General features: G+C 32.0%; 1 protein-coding gene and 1 pseudogene across 1 annotated transcript in view; one reads left to right on the forward strand and one right to left on the reverse strand.

Annotated features, from left to right (window-relative positions):
• Window positions 1-2,782, reverse strand: part of LOC118193556 (tRNA (uracil-5-)-methyltransferase homolog A) — a 52,532-nt gene extending 49,750 nt beyond the window's left edge. The window contains exon 1 of the mRNA XM_085808176.1: window positions 2,525-2,782. The gene's annotated coding sequence lies outside the window, so the exon portion shown is untranslated. The remainder of the gene's footprint in view (window positions 1-2,524) is intronic.
• Window positions 2,783-10,345: 7,563 nt separating this feature from the next.
• On the forward strand, window positions 10,346-12,316 carry LOC146999573 (tyrosine decarboxylase pseudogene; annotated as a pseudogene).
• The last annotated feature ends 3,679 nt before the right edge of the window (window positions 12,317-15,995 follow it).

Genomic DNA, 15,995 nt, shown 5'->3' on the forward strand with positions numbered 1-15,995 from the left:
CTAAAATTATGATTTATCTCAAAAAAGTGAGAAGCACCAGAACCAAGATTCAGTGGGCTCCACTGTAATTTAAGCTCTGGGTGTAGCGAAAACAATAACACCTTTAGAGTGTTTACAATTATTTGACTTTTTACTCACAGCTAACAGAAGACTAAATATCTGATCAAATCTAAACTTATATTATTTAATTAATTCAGTAAATAAAATTAAGATTGTAGAATAGATTTTGCTTGGTTCTCAATGTAAATTATACCAATATGCAAATATATTGATAAGGCCATATAATACGCTTTAAACTATAATATTAACACAGTCTGCTTGTCTTTTTATCTTCCTCTTCTTTGAATTTTGTTCTTCTTTGAATTCTAAGAATAGCACTGCCAGGACAGAGAACAGCCAAAAAGCAATTACATTCCTTTGTTCATTACTAACACATTTCAAAATATAATATAATTTAATAAATATATGAAAAATATAATTTTAAAAAATTTAATTTTTTTTTTTTTTTTTTTAATGAAAAGTGTGCTTTGATACTGCGATATCTAGTTTAAACTGCTATTTAACATTAAAAATAGTTATTCTTTATAACAAAGATATTTTATCATAAGAAGCCACATACAACTCGTGAGCCACAGTTTGGTCATGCATGTCATACAATATAGCCCTGCAGACTCGACATAATGTGGGCTAAGAGGTCAAGTTACAGAAAATGTCGAGATTTATGGAAAAAGGGATTTAACAACAACTCATTTTGTTTAATACCTAAACCAATGACAATTTTATTAATACTTTTGTTCATTTTATTTAAGACATCCAATTTCATTTAAACTAAAAGTATAATTTCTGTCTTTGAAAGAAAAATTTTTAGAAGTATTTTTGGTGGCATAAAATATAACAATATCTGGAGAAGAAGAACTAACTCTGAACTCTATAAATCCTTTAATAAAATATATAAGGATTCAGAGAATCAAATGGGCAGGACACCTGTGCAGAATGCATGAAAATCGAGTAACTAAAAAGATCTTCTCGGCCAAACCATTCGGCACCCGAAAAATAGGGAGACCTAAACTTAGGTGGCTCAACTGTTTGGAAACAGACTTAAGAATTTTAAAAATAATCAAGTGGATGTCCATGGCCAGGGATAAAAGAGCTTCAAATTCGATTCTGAGGAAGGCAAGGGCCCATCCTGGGCTGTCTGGCCATTGTAGAATTTCATTTAAATTTTCATGTTAATTTGTTTTCTTCTTATTTTCCCTTACATTTCACTTGTATAAGTGGATGAGACACCAGAATTTTACCACAGGTTCTAACGGGAATAGTCCTACTGCACAAATTATGTAGTGCCAGCCCAATTTTGAGGCAGAACACTCCTTGGGTGGTCCGAAGATCTCAAGTCCCTCTTTCCCTACCATCAACCACTCAATACGTTTTTCAGCTAGTTGTGTATTTTGAGTGCCCCCTTGCCACACAGACACTAACAAACATTCATGCCTTCTCTGGGATTTGAACCCAATCTCATTGGTATGGCAATCAGTGTCACAAACCACTGTATTGCCTGAGTGGCCATATGCAGCACAATACAATATTTGTAAGACTAAATATAAAATGAGAAACTCTAACTAGAATGAACTGGAAGTTTAGTTTATAATAAGGTGCTCCCAATAAACCTTCATGAAGGCCTTAAAGTAAACAGTAAACAACAGCACCTACCAGATTTTTTTCAGCCACTTTTTTACTGACAGGAAGGATGGGGTAGGTTCATGAAATGAATGAAATATGTCGCCAAATTCAAGAAATAGTGACACAACGGGTAGAGGACAAAAATTGCAAGATTAGAATACCATAAGAAATCTTCGAACGGAACAGAGATTACATACATTCATATCCATACGTATGTACCGTAGTTACAATAATAAAGTAATTAGATTATCGAGCAATCGGACGTCGATTTGGCCGGGCTCTACCAGCGAAGAAACTTCCCTTAAATGTGCTGTTCAGGTATGTCCAAAAATGTCAATAAATTACTCTTTTTTACGACTTGTTACTAGAAAAAACTATTTACACAAATAAACCTTGAAGCAAAAAGCTAATAATTGAAATTTAATTGAAAGTTATTAGGAGATGATTATGACTATGGATTTACTGCAAAAAACTTTTAGATTTATTTTGTGTGAAGACAAGAAAAAAAGTAAATTTTAAATAAAACTGTTAAACGTTTAGATCAATTTAAAAAATTTTGATTTTACTGAAATCAGTTAAGACGTCAAATTAACTCCCAATTCCAACACACAGAAAAAATTCGAAAAATGAATATCATAAATTCTAGAACATAACTTTTATCCATAAAAGAAAAAAAATGTGTTCAGGATTTACATTTGTCAGCCAGGTTATTATAAAACTGACGAAAAATTTTGAAGACCAACTTAACCCCTGATGTTTTATTACATTTCGAAAAACAGTATTTCGATAATAATATTATATTACATGTGGTATCTTACAAATACTATTATGAGACGTTACATACTTCTGTAGGCTAGTTCTGCAATATCTTTGGTACAAGAAATTATTACGAAAAATTTTCTTCCCGAAGAATTATCGTTTCAATGCGAAACATGTGTTTACATTCTCCGGCACTGTATGTAAGCCGCTCTAAAGATTTTTCTGAAACTTCATAGTTTCCAAGAAATCCGATGAGGGCGCAGCTGAACTTTATAATGATAGAATTTTTGTCTATTGTTCGGAGAATAACCTTGGTCGACAGTTGGCTCCTTTAGTAAGGCTCCTCTAAACCAGGCTGAATCGCCAACTTTTCTCTCTTGGCGAGGTAGGGAACGCGCTACCAATTTTGGCGCGTTTATCGCACACGCTGGCTGAATGTCTGCTGTTATTTTTTTAAAGATTTATTTTATAGACGCGCGGCATTCAGCGCACATAAACTTTTCGGATAATTAATTAATTCTCGAATAGTATATAGACGTTTTCACTTAAATAAAAATTTCGCGTATATTTTGTAAACATATTCAAAATAACTTATTCTTTAGATGTTTCAGTTTCGTTAGCAGACTAAAATAAATAAGATATGAATAAAAACTTTCAATAGTGTCAAATGGGGAAATAGTTAAAGCGTAGAGTATGCAAATAAATTTATCTTAATGACACTTTAACAAAAATTTCCATAAAAACACTGTAAATTCATACTAAAAAAATAACTTAAGAATATGTTGTCATTTTAGTCTGAGGTATATGGAAATAATTGTGCAAGACTCTGAAGAAACACTTTCTTTTAAATGTGTGAAATATTTCATAACATATATGGAAGAAGAAAGTACAGCATTCTGTGTTTTGGATGACTTTCACCAAATGTAATATAAATACGAACTAGAAACCGTAATAAAAAGTCCTTCCTCTCCAATCAGATCACCTTTGTGTTGCATTGTATTTGTAATACTTCTAAAAATCCAATTTTTACCTAAATTAAAAAACAGTTATTCCATAAAAGATAATAAATTTGAACGTATATAGAATGAATTTTGTAATTTGAGTTATGTTACAAAATAATTCATAGTTTATATATTTTATACTAATAATTTAGATAAAACCTGTCCAATTTAAGAATGTGTGTTAACCACATTCTTAAATTGTAAAAGGACGACTTAACCACATGTAATTCATTTCAAAGCATAAAAGAAAGCTTATTTTTTATTTTACACAGCAACAGCATTTTCATGCAGTCAAGTTTTTTTAATTGTTAGTTATTATACATAATACTTAATTTTTAACACATTCTTATTAGAAAGCATAACTAAGAAACTTCTTTTTAAAGCCCCACAGTAATTGCAAAGAATGTCGTTAAATTTACAAAAGTATTGAAGATATATTGAACAGCATTATAACAAGAAACTACTGTACAAAATATGTAAATTTAACATAACTTCTTTTTTAGTATTTGCATAGTTTCCTCCAAATGAACCTTAATGGGAAGTTATCTTGCAAAAATTTAAAAGTATTAAAATGGCCTCTATTTAAGATGTAACTGCATTTATAATTATTTTGTAATTGTGAATAGATTATATTATTGCAATTAGATTATGCACTTACAACATAATTGCATAAAGTAATGAAATTAAGAGTTCACAGATACAATGTAATATAATTACAAAGCAATTATCTAAATTGTAATTATAATCACTTATTTAATACCACAATATTATTACAATCACAATGTAATTTAAATTGGGTACTATATTTGTATACCCTCCACTCAAAAGGAGGTACTGATAAGCCTGGAAGTTATTATCAACAAAAAGCCTGTTCAGGACAGTTTGATGACAATTTCCACCGGGCGAAAAGTACATTCTTAAGCCCAGGCAAATCATGACAATAAAAATCATTTAGTCTCATGATTCACTATATTTCAAACCCTAAATTTGAATTCTGCACCAAATTATTTACCTATATTTTAATATACTTTATGAATTATTAGAAGCGATATGGCAAATATCTTCTAAAAATAACTGTAAAATATTTGTATCCATTAATTGATTCAGATACACACTTTTATTATTTAAGTATATCAAAATAACAGTTTCATGTTCCTGAAATACAAAAGTTATGAAAAAAGTTAAAGTAATATTCTTAGAAGCATATGATATTAGTCACCAGCTGCAAAACAGTTAATTTTTTGCCCTAAATACAAGTTTATTACACAGTAGTCATACGTGTAACTTAATAACATGGTATATAAAAAATTAATGATAATAAGTTTATCAGAGATGAATTAATTCTGCAAATAAACTTTCTGCATTTGAAAATTTTCTACACCTGAGGGGAGGGAGAGATCTAGTAAAATTAGATTTATTATAACTTCAGTTGGACCAAATACCTTCTCTCTCTCTATATATATATGCATCACTAAAGAAATAAATAAAATTATCATGCTTAAAAAACAGATGTACCATACCAGTTTTTTTCCCCTTGTTACCCTTTACATTGAGAAATAACAAACAGTACAACGCTGAAAAATACTATCTTTGAAATTTTATTTAAATGAAGAAACACACACCATCTTTTTATTTAAGCATTACACTTCAAAAACAGATACACATACCAATTTATTTTCACTAGCCTTTATACTAATAACATGCCATATAAAAATGAAAAGAATTATCCTTGAAATTTAGATAAAATGAAGTAACACAATGAAAAATTTATGCACACGGACATCTTTTTTCTATTGCATGTTGTCTGACATGATCCACAAGTGCCTAAAAATGTACCCAAGGAAACACATTTCAATATTAACAAAAAATTGTTTACAGATTAAAATTCATTCATTTCATACCAGTATTATAAAGATCATGCATGAAACAAATCTGCTTTCCCATACTTTTAAGTAAAACTGAACTGAAATTTTATACTGGAAAATATGCTATATTTCTATATATTAGAAACAAGAAAATAATACCATAATAATATACTCATAGCCTAGCAGAAAGTAACATATATAACATCAAACACAGAAATTTATATACTCGTAGCCTAGGAAAAAGTAATACATATTACATAAAACACATAAATTATTTAATATAAAACATACATACCTTCTAAAATTATTTTACTTTCTGTTTCTTATTGGCCGATGCTGATGAATATGAAACGTTATGGGCTCTTTTGTTGATAAGATGCTGTGTAAGGCCTTTGCATCTAGTAATAAAAAAATTATCAATAATTACTTTCTTAAGATTACAGCATTCTGGCATGGCCACATGCGTACATTTATCAATTATTCTTTCAACTAATTCTTTTGTGATGGCTGATTGTAAACGAAGGAGTACATCTTTACATTTTTGAAATTCTCGTTCAGCTTCCCTACATATTCGATACATTCCTGAAGAGATGACCTTCAGTCCACCTTTATTGCTGTGTTTTGTAAGAATTGTGCGATGCTCGGGTATGTCAGGTTCCAGCATGTCCTCTGAAATGGTCATAGCTGTTTTACAATTTTCACATATGCTTTTTTTTTTTCAACAACTTATTATATATGGCTCCTGCGATGTAATGTATATCATTTTCTTCCACAGCTGGGGGCAAGCGACGTTTCACTGCCACTGCAGAAGAGGTAGATGGCACTACAGAATTGGAGATAGGATGCAAGACCTCCTTTCTGATAGCAACCTCTAATTCAGAAGCATCAAAGAGGCTGTGGTCACTTTCAGAACAATAATTTGGATTATTGATATCTGAAATGAACTGTGATAGGCACACTAATTTCAGTGCTCTCTTGGCTTGCAAAGCAGTAGGCTTTGCACCCAACTTTCGTCTAATCTGTGAAAAGGCATTTTCCAGCGCATCTTGTGTCAACCTGCCTGGTAAGAAAAATGTAAACCCCTCGGAAAATAATTCTTTTGAGAGTTTCACAACACTCAATGTGCTCATAATAATGCCAGTTTGAAATGGCTTCCATGCTTTCCCAAACTGAACAGTTTCAGTCACATGAATGAATTTCAATAAAATATTAAATTTCTCATCTTGATTTTTGATAGTGATTCCTTTTTTTGGATGCCTTGTAGTCATAATTGTAAACCATTCTGCTACAAGTCTCAGCCACCATGCAGAAGTTAATGCTTCTTTTGCAACTTGGTGTAAAATACCTGCTTTTTCAATAGCAGCAGCTGTTTTTACAGAAAACAATTGCACAGCAGATGCCCCATTCATCGAGGAAAAGTGTGTTGGGAAGAGATGAACTCTGTTCAAGTGATGTAGAGATCTCAGGGCAGCATCTGCTTCTATCTCACTTGACCAGAGTCGTTTCACATACACTGAAGATACTATCCTCGATGGCAAGGCATGCTGGTGGCGAAATTCCTCTGGTAATATTATAATACTTGAAAGAAATGTATTTCTCATATTTTTAATGAGATGTGGTACATCTGCAATACTGTGAATGAAAACATCAGGTCCTCCAATGTTGTAATTTGTCTTCCTATCTCTCCTAGAGACAGACACATCCAATGACGACCACATTGCTCTGTTATTGCTTCCCATATCTGAAACAGAGGCTCTTACAGTTAAACCTATTTCTGTAGCTGCTACTACAGTTCTATGAATTAGATCTTTCATGTCAGAACCTGATGTTGAAGGCCCTGTTAATTCATTGGCAACAATCTGTTTCCATGATGTTTTAAGGCCTCTAAGCATTACAATAGTGTAATGCTTAGCTTCCTAACGTAACATTTCCAATGAATGACTTAGACGATGTATCAAAATCTTGATATGAAGCTATTTCCATTTCGTCAACTAAAAGGCAGCAGTTCCTATCAAGAGCATCCAATGAATGAACTTTTGTCTTGAGGAAAAAAAACAAATTTTCTAAAATGCCGAAATTAATTTTTATGTCCCTAATCCTCCTGTTCAAGGTACTGTACGATGGTGCTGGATATCCAGTACTTCTGAGGTAATTATATCCATGTTTGCTCAAAGCAAATCGCATCTTCAGTCCTTTTATAATGGACTTTTCTGACCAGTTCCTTTTTGACTGCACAGCAAGGGTTCCTACTTGCTCATCGGACAAAAATGATGTCAATTTTGCATCTTTTTCTTGAAGCTGTTGCTCAAGGAATTCTATTTTTTTTTAACAACTCTTCATTTGAAGCAGGTAGAGTTTCCTAAATTCAAAAAGAAATAGTAAACATGTTATGCTGTGATTATTTTTTTAAACAATGGTTGACTGAATTAATATATTTGTAATAACAATGATTTTTTCAACAATTTTTTTGGAGAATATTAAATAATTTACCACTTCAGTATTTGGCTTAGGACATCTTACTTCTCTTATCCTCTTGTCAGTTACAGATGGTGGTGGATTTGGAATGCTAAAGAGTGTTGGTACTGCAGTTTTTCTTAGTTTTTAACTATCTTTGCATAGTGACTCAAATTGAGATTCCTCAAAATGATCCTGTAAATACATAAAGTAATAAAAAAAAGTATACAAAATAAATAAAAGTACAAAAAACAAACCACACGAAAGAAATGTGAGAAAAGTGTTTCACACAGTGAGGTTGTGCCAAAGGCAGCAAGCATGAACTGTAAGTAAGTATAGGCAATAAATAAATATGCAGGTAATTAAATTAGGCCCAGTATTATAAAAAACTGAAACAATAAACAAACCATGTCTAACATATCAGCAGCAGCATCTTGTAAGCTTGGGCAGAATTTAATTATCCAATATTTATTTTTTGCCTATAATTTAAAGTGTTCTTTAGAACATTATCCAAAAATTAAATGAAGTAGTGTTTTGCTATAAAATTAAAAACAACTAAAATAAAACTTTATATTTCTTGCTATAGTGCTCTTACAATAGATAAGAAAATATGAGTTCACTTCACCCAACTTTTAAGATACTAGGCCGATAAATACATTTATAATTAGAGCAGACTATGATTCTTGTTATAATTGTAGTAATGTTTATTGCTTTAATTGAAATATTTAATTTTTAATTCTCTAATCATTCAAAACATAGGCCTAATTTCGAAGCACAGTGCCAACATGCATTTTAAAAAGCATCAAGGCCAGTTTAAACGACAATTTTTTAAATTACATCCCCACAGACATATCCAATTAAAGTTATTAAAAACTCTAGAACGTAGTTCAGTAGCTTTCTGAATTTGTAGGCAATTTCTTATTTAGAGATGACAACACAAAATAACGCTTCAGAAAATATTATTTATCATGTATAAAAATCTGCTTTGTAACACATATCAGTAATAACTGTTTATCAATGTCATGAGGATTTAATTTGACGAGATCACATTCTTTAGAAGTATCAAATTCATGAAAGGATTTTGGCTTGGCCTTTGAAATTCATCATTATAGGCAGATTTATTTGATTGTTATGCATGCATTAAACACTACACATGCATTAAAAACACTACAATTATTTTTGAAAAATACACATGCAGTTTCACAAGTTTTCTGTGCTTATTTGAATGTTCTGCATTCATTTCTAAATCTTTACTCCATTGCCAAATTGTATAATACTGTGATTATAAATATATGGTACTTGCAATTATTGAAGTCAGATTATATATATTTTGTCTCATACTATTCAATTTATTCTATTGACTTCAGATGTCAATGTCAAAATTCTGGAAGTTATTTTAACCAAGAAACATTAGTGGGCACCGTGCATAAAAAACTCATCTAACTTTTTAACAATAGTGATTATAAAATAAAGAAAAAAATTATATATCATTCCAACGATATTGCAACTATAGTATAATGTTACATATATCTTTAGCAAACATTCAGATTTTATCTTGACTTTCCAAATTATGATTTGTTTTTTAATAAATTTCAATATGCTAATGATTTTCATGTTACATTAGTATAATTTCCACAATTAGCACAAGAAAACAAAATTTGCGCTTTATATTAGAAGAGAAATTTCTTTTCCACATTCAAAACATCCACATTGGCGATGTTTGGCGACGGGTACATTAACCCTAGACTAATTTAATTATAGCTATTATTACAGAAATTAGCAGATACTTAGGTTATTGTACACAAGAATTTCACTTTACTTACACATTATAAACATCAGAGAAGATATAAACTCTAAATCAAGGCGTAATTAACATTATACTTACTAAGCAAATTTCAGCGCTTGGACCAGGTTTCCAATTGTCTCTTCGGCAATTATTTACCCATATTTTTCTTCTTTCTTCATTTTTAGGAAATTTTACCAATGTATGACCTTTCCGTGAATGATTTGAACAATTAATAGCTGCACATCCGCCCATTTTACACAAAAAAAACACAAAAAATTGTTGCACCGTAACTACACAGCCGCCATTTAATCTCCCACTTGGGATAGCGAATGCCTGATGATTCAGCCTGGTATATAGGAGCCTTATCCTTTAGGATGTAGGTGATATTTAATTATAGCAACAAAAGTAAATATCATGTAAGGAATAGCAGTTAGGAAGAGAAGATAAATGGCTTCCACAGGTCTTCCGCACTTCTATGTAATTAAACCACAGGAAAGTCTTTGGATATCGAATTACTGCTAACAACCAATTCTAATTTCTGAATGCGTCTTTCTCTGGCAAACAAGCTGATGAAAGTAAAGCGGACAAAAAAGCCTACACCTACATGTAAATGGCTTATTTTCCAAAATGTGCAGTAAATTAATGATAGTGAGTTAGAGCTCATTTAAAGGAAAATGCTTTCCAATTTTGCGAAGCTACGGTTTTCTTTTGACTTTCTAGGGAAGAGGATTAACGTGAAAAATGAACCAGTCGGTCAAATTTACGAATTAAATAACATGGCAACACGCATTTTAAACACGTAATGTGTGAATTTACGAGGAATATATTTATCGCAATACCATTTAAAGTTCTCTATCATAATGTTGAGCGTAAGTTTTGTTAAACGGTTTAATAAGCATATTTTGTTTATCTGTGAATTTACCGCAAGTGCATTATTCGATAGGAATTTTATGAGTTTTTCGAACTTTTACATTAGACGAACATAAACTCTTTCAAATGGATTCAAAGGAATTTCGGAAAAGAGGACGTGAGATGGTGGATTACATCGCAGATTACCGGGATTCAATATCGCAGCGACGAGTTATTCCAAATGTGCAACCAGGTTACCTGAGAAATCTAATTCCTTATGATCCACCAATGAAAGGAGAGAAATGGGACAAGATAATGGAAGATGTCGAAATTTGTATCATGCCTGGCATGACTCATTGGTTACATCCGAGATTTCATGCCTACTTTCCAGCTGGTGCTTCTTATGCATCCATTTTAGCAGATATGTTGGCTGATGGCATAGCTTGCATTGGTTTCTCTTGGGCTTCCAGTCCAGTGTGTGCGGAATTAGAAACTATTACACTTGATTGGATTGGGAAAATGATTGGACTTCCTGAAAGCTTTCTACGATACACAGAAGGAAGTAACGGAGGTGGTGGCTTAGAAGGATCTACAAGTGACTGTGCACTAGTAACTTTACTTGCAGCTCGTCATAATGCCATTCTGTCACTAAAACGACAAAATCCAACTGCAGAAAAAGAGATTTTGTTGTCCTCTCTAATTGCCTATTGTTCTAAAGAGGCTCACAGTTGTTTTGAGAAGGCGGCTATGCTAGCATTTGTTAAATTAAGGCTTCTCGATGTCGATGAATTTTGCCAACTGCGTGGAAACACTCTTCAGGAAGCGATGGCAAAAGACATAAGTGATGGATTTCATCCCTTTTATGTGGCTGCTACTTTAGGAACGACATCTTGCACTTCGTGCGATGTATTGCATGAAATCGGACCCGTGTGTGAAAAATACGGAGTTTGGCTCCATATAGATGCAGCCTATGTTGGTAGTGCGATGATATGTCCCGAATTCAGACCCCTACTAAAAGGTATAGATTACGCTATGTCGTTTAGCCTCAATCCAAGTAAATGGATGTTAATGCATTTCGATTGTTCGTGTCTGTGGGTGAAAGATCGCTTTAAATTTACTAATGCTCTAGTTATTGATCCTTTATATTTACAACATAATTTCTCTGACAAAACCATGGATTACCGTCACTGGGGCATTCCTCTGAGTCGTAGATTTCGAGCATTGAAACTATGGTTTGTGATTCGAAATTATGGGATAGAAAGATTGCAAGGTTATATTCGAAACCATATTCATCTTGCAAAACTATTCGAAAGCTTTGTTCGAAGTGACGATCTTTTTTATGCTGTTAATGAAGTTCGTTTCGGATTAGTTTGCTTTCGTATGAAAACTTCGAACGGTTTAAATGAAAAACTTCTCTGGTCAATTAATGCGTCAGGAAAACTGCATATGACTGGCGCTTTATTAAATGGAAAATTCATTTTACGTTTCTGTGTCTGCTACGAACATGCGACAGAAGAAGATATTATACATGCTTGGGATGTGATATCATGTTTTGCAAGAGAACTCTTACAAATGGAGAAAGGAATGGAATCACTCAATTATGGAACTCAGATATTTTAAACAACTGAAAAAAAAAAAAAAGTGCAATAGCAGACCACAAAATAAATTTTAAATCTGTTTTTAAAGTATTTTTAAAAAACGCAGGATTATATGTACTTAGAAGGGAAACAAGGCTTGTTAACAAATTTTAAGCATGCAATATAGTTCATATTTAGGTTATTCTGGTAATAAAAAGTGTACATGATGCATATATATACAAAAGAACGCAGTATTACAGGAAAAGGAAATGAACTGGGGAACTTGTCCTACATTTAAGTAAAGAATGCTTTCAAATTTTATTCTTAGCTAAATACATTTTAGTGTTCAAATCGGTTTTACTCAGTGTATATTTGTATAATAAAACATTTTTAACAAGAACTTGTATTAATAAAGAGACTAGAATATCCGATTAGTTTAACGGAATGAAATAATAGCTAGAAAAATAAATACAAAAGTTAACGTATCAACAATTAAAAATATTTTCATTTAATAAAGTGACACGACATAAAAGAATGTCCTAGTATTTGAAACTTACAGCAAACAAGCATGCAAGAAAATTTAACACAAAAAGTGTTTAAAAACCTGAAGTAGATAAGGTAAATAACAAAATGCTAATGATGCTATTAACATATTGCGGTTATCTTGATACTTCCTCGTGAAAGCAGCCGCCGCGGATATTTGCTAAAATTGGCGAATGTCATTGAATGATGAATGAATTGATAAATGATTTCAGCTTCTAGTCGACGGTGGACGATAGCCGCTTTAAACTATTCATTCTTGCATAACGAGTCAGTGCGGAGGGGATATAACCTATACAATTTTTACTATCATTTTAACGTTATTATTATGTGGTACACTGATATGATTTAATATTTAGTTATTATAGGGGCGATAGATCAAGAATTTATTTTGATGTCAATATTTATATTTTAGGGAATTTAAATCTGAATTTCTAAAACAAATACAGCAGTAATAACGGAGTATAATAATTGCGGAGTATAACGTGCATATATAATTTTAGACTGCATTTATTAATTTTTGGGTATATTCACCGCAAAACGCGAACTCTTTTTATTACAAAGAAACCGAATAAATATACGAAGTTACTTATTTATTCTCTCGCGTTTGAGTAATGGTACACTGGATCGATAAGGGGAATAGTAAGTGTGCGTGGGCAAATGCTTGAAGAGTAAATAATTCTGCAAAGAGAGTGGGTTGTATTGAATGCAAGTGTACACAAGAATGTTATTATAGAGTTTCGAAAAAAAGGGACAGAATTTGGGGTAGGAATGCCCTTCCGACCCGAATGAATTCACGAAATTATGAGTCAGATGTTTTTTCTTTTTGTAGTCATTTGTAGCCGTGATTTTGAAGACACCAAAGGAAGGTTTCACTAAATCGCATATGCTTTAGCTGAAATACATTTGATTTAGTGTTGCTTTTTAACAGTAAATATGGCTGCTGCCTAATGAAAAAACACAGTGCTATAGCAAAGATGTTTGGTGTTGGTGAAAGATGGAATGGATCATGATTATTTATTTATAAATCACACCAACAATGATGGTGAAGAAAAAAAACAGAATTCAATTATGTGCCTGAAGATATAACGGAAGACGAACATGGAAAACTTTTCATGTCATCCGATAATGAAAATTTTTAAGTTCATAAGGCATGTCATTTTCTTTAAATTAACAGATACATGCAAAAACCTAATTTTTGTAGTTATTTTTAATCGATCTTTTTTATATTCTGTGTATAACGCGCACCCGTAAATGCTAGAAAACAAGACATTAGACACTTTTGAACTCACTGAATAAGGGAAAAATTATTCAAAACGTAGTTCCATAATTAAGTATTTTTTTTACTTGATGGCCATCACACGAGGTTTATAAGAAATATCTCCTACAAGTTATGTGGCCACTATTTCTGTGTTATCAGAACATGAAATTCGTATAGGGAAAACAATGCATTTCGAGGTGAAATTTTACCTCGAAATTTGATAGTTCTTTTAAATAATAATAATAATTAATATATTCTTTTTCTTAATCTCGGCGAAATAATATTTAACATGTAATAACAGCATAAAACCCACTAAAGAAGTGTTCCAGTGAAATTCGGTTTCTAAATGCCGTTTAAATTTGCTTCACTGAAAGTTTTTTAATATAAATAATTACATTAAATTAAAATGAACTGTTTTTTTAAGCGTTTACAGTTAATCGAGTAACACATTTTTTATTGAAATAAAAGTTACTTTTAATGTGCAAGATTACTTTTCTTACAACGCTGTACCCATGGTTCTTAAATCCTCTTGTTCTTGGGCCCACCAGCGGCCGAGCGGTAAAGTCGCTGAACGCTGGTAGTTCGGTCTGAGGTTCGAATCCCGCGAACGGGCTGGCTGCATGGGTGTTTTCGTGGTTTTCCCCATGTGTAACGTGTATACGAGCCAGTTTCCCTTAGAAAGTCCTCCACGAAGGCATCCCCCCATAGGCAGATAGCCCTAGTGTGCTTTGCCGTAATTAAATACACCACACCACCACCTCTTGTTCTTGAATTCAGAAACCTCTGTTATTAAAGTTATTCGAATAGTTTAACTTTCATATGATTTCATATTTTTTTATTTTAACTTTCATATGGTTGAAAACGCATTTGCGTTTAACAAACATGTTTAATTAGTTCATCAAAAAGTTGTTAGAGACACTATCGAGTCAGGAGCTAGCATATTTTTCCACTCTGCAGTTTTACTGCAAAAACATTGAATTATCCCTTTAAAATGGTTAAGAAATATTTAATTCCTTTCGTTTTCCAGTTATTGAAATTTTTAAAACAATTGAAATTATAATTAAATCCTTAGATAAAAAGTTATTCAAGAACTAGACTAAAGAAAATGCAAGATAAGGGTTAACTTCAGTTATAATCGGAATTTCAGATATTGTTATTTTCTAGTAACTAATAAAAAATATCTAAAATCCTCTTTAATTTATTTCTCACGAAAGTCTAATTGCTCTCCTACCACCCCCTCTCTTCCTCTCTTCTGAGCGTGGACCATGCTTCTAAGGCTGTTCTTTGGCACCAGGTTCGATATAGGGGATAAAGCAATTAAGCAAGGCTCTCCTCTATTTAACTGTTTTTTCACTCAGCTGGGGGCAAAAGAAAAGGAACGCAATGGTTTTCCGCCTGAATAGCCAGCGGCTAGTTAGAAAACTGCATAACAAAAGCCCACAAGACGAATGCCCACTTAAAAACAGCACACATTTTCAGGAAATCCAAAATAGCTATGACTTCCTGAAAAATTTTACGAGTAATAATTATCATGATTAAAAATGAAATTTCAAGTGGGAATGAAATTAATTTATGTAAAATCCAAGTAGTCGAAATTTAACTAGACTATATGAAACCGTGCTTTTAATTCACCATTAATACGGTATTTGTGATAGCGCACACAAATGTTTTCTTAATCATAATAGAATACGGTACTTTTATTTTTTCGTTGAAATGAAAGTTTGGCTTTAATTCTCCATATTAAATTCATTATATGCAAAATTTTCTGCAGTGTTAAATTATTCATAAATTATTCTCTGTATATGATGAAAAATTACATACATTTTATACTTCTTATATTTTTGTAGAATTAAAAGAAGCAGTGTGGTCAGTATTCCCTTTCACCTCCCTTTGTCGGACTTATATGAGGGCACTTCCATTTGTCGCGTAAATACAGGTATAATAACAAAGTTGCACATACATGTATATATTTTTAATTACATTATTTTGACTGACTCTCTGTTCTATATAAATATATGATTTTTCAGCCGGAGCCCAAAATGAAATGTGTTCCGCTACTTAAATTTATTGTTCAATTATTTGTTATTAATTTAAGTTACTTTTTATTTTATCTTTATTCATGAATCTGCTTTGTGCAGCTGAAGAAAAAAGGGGAAAAAATATTAATTTTAACGTAGCATATATATCGGTGTTGGTTTTTGTCAGTGTGGGCTTTTATCAATG

Source organism: Stegodyphus dumicola, chromosome 1 (assembly GCF_044657685.1).
Source record: "Stegodyphus dumicola isolate Sdum_Otavi_A_Nest chromosome 1, ASM4465768v1".
Lineage (NCBI taxonomy): Eukaryota > Metazoa > Arthropoda > Arachnida > Araneae > Eresidae > Stegodyphus > Stegodyphus dumicola.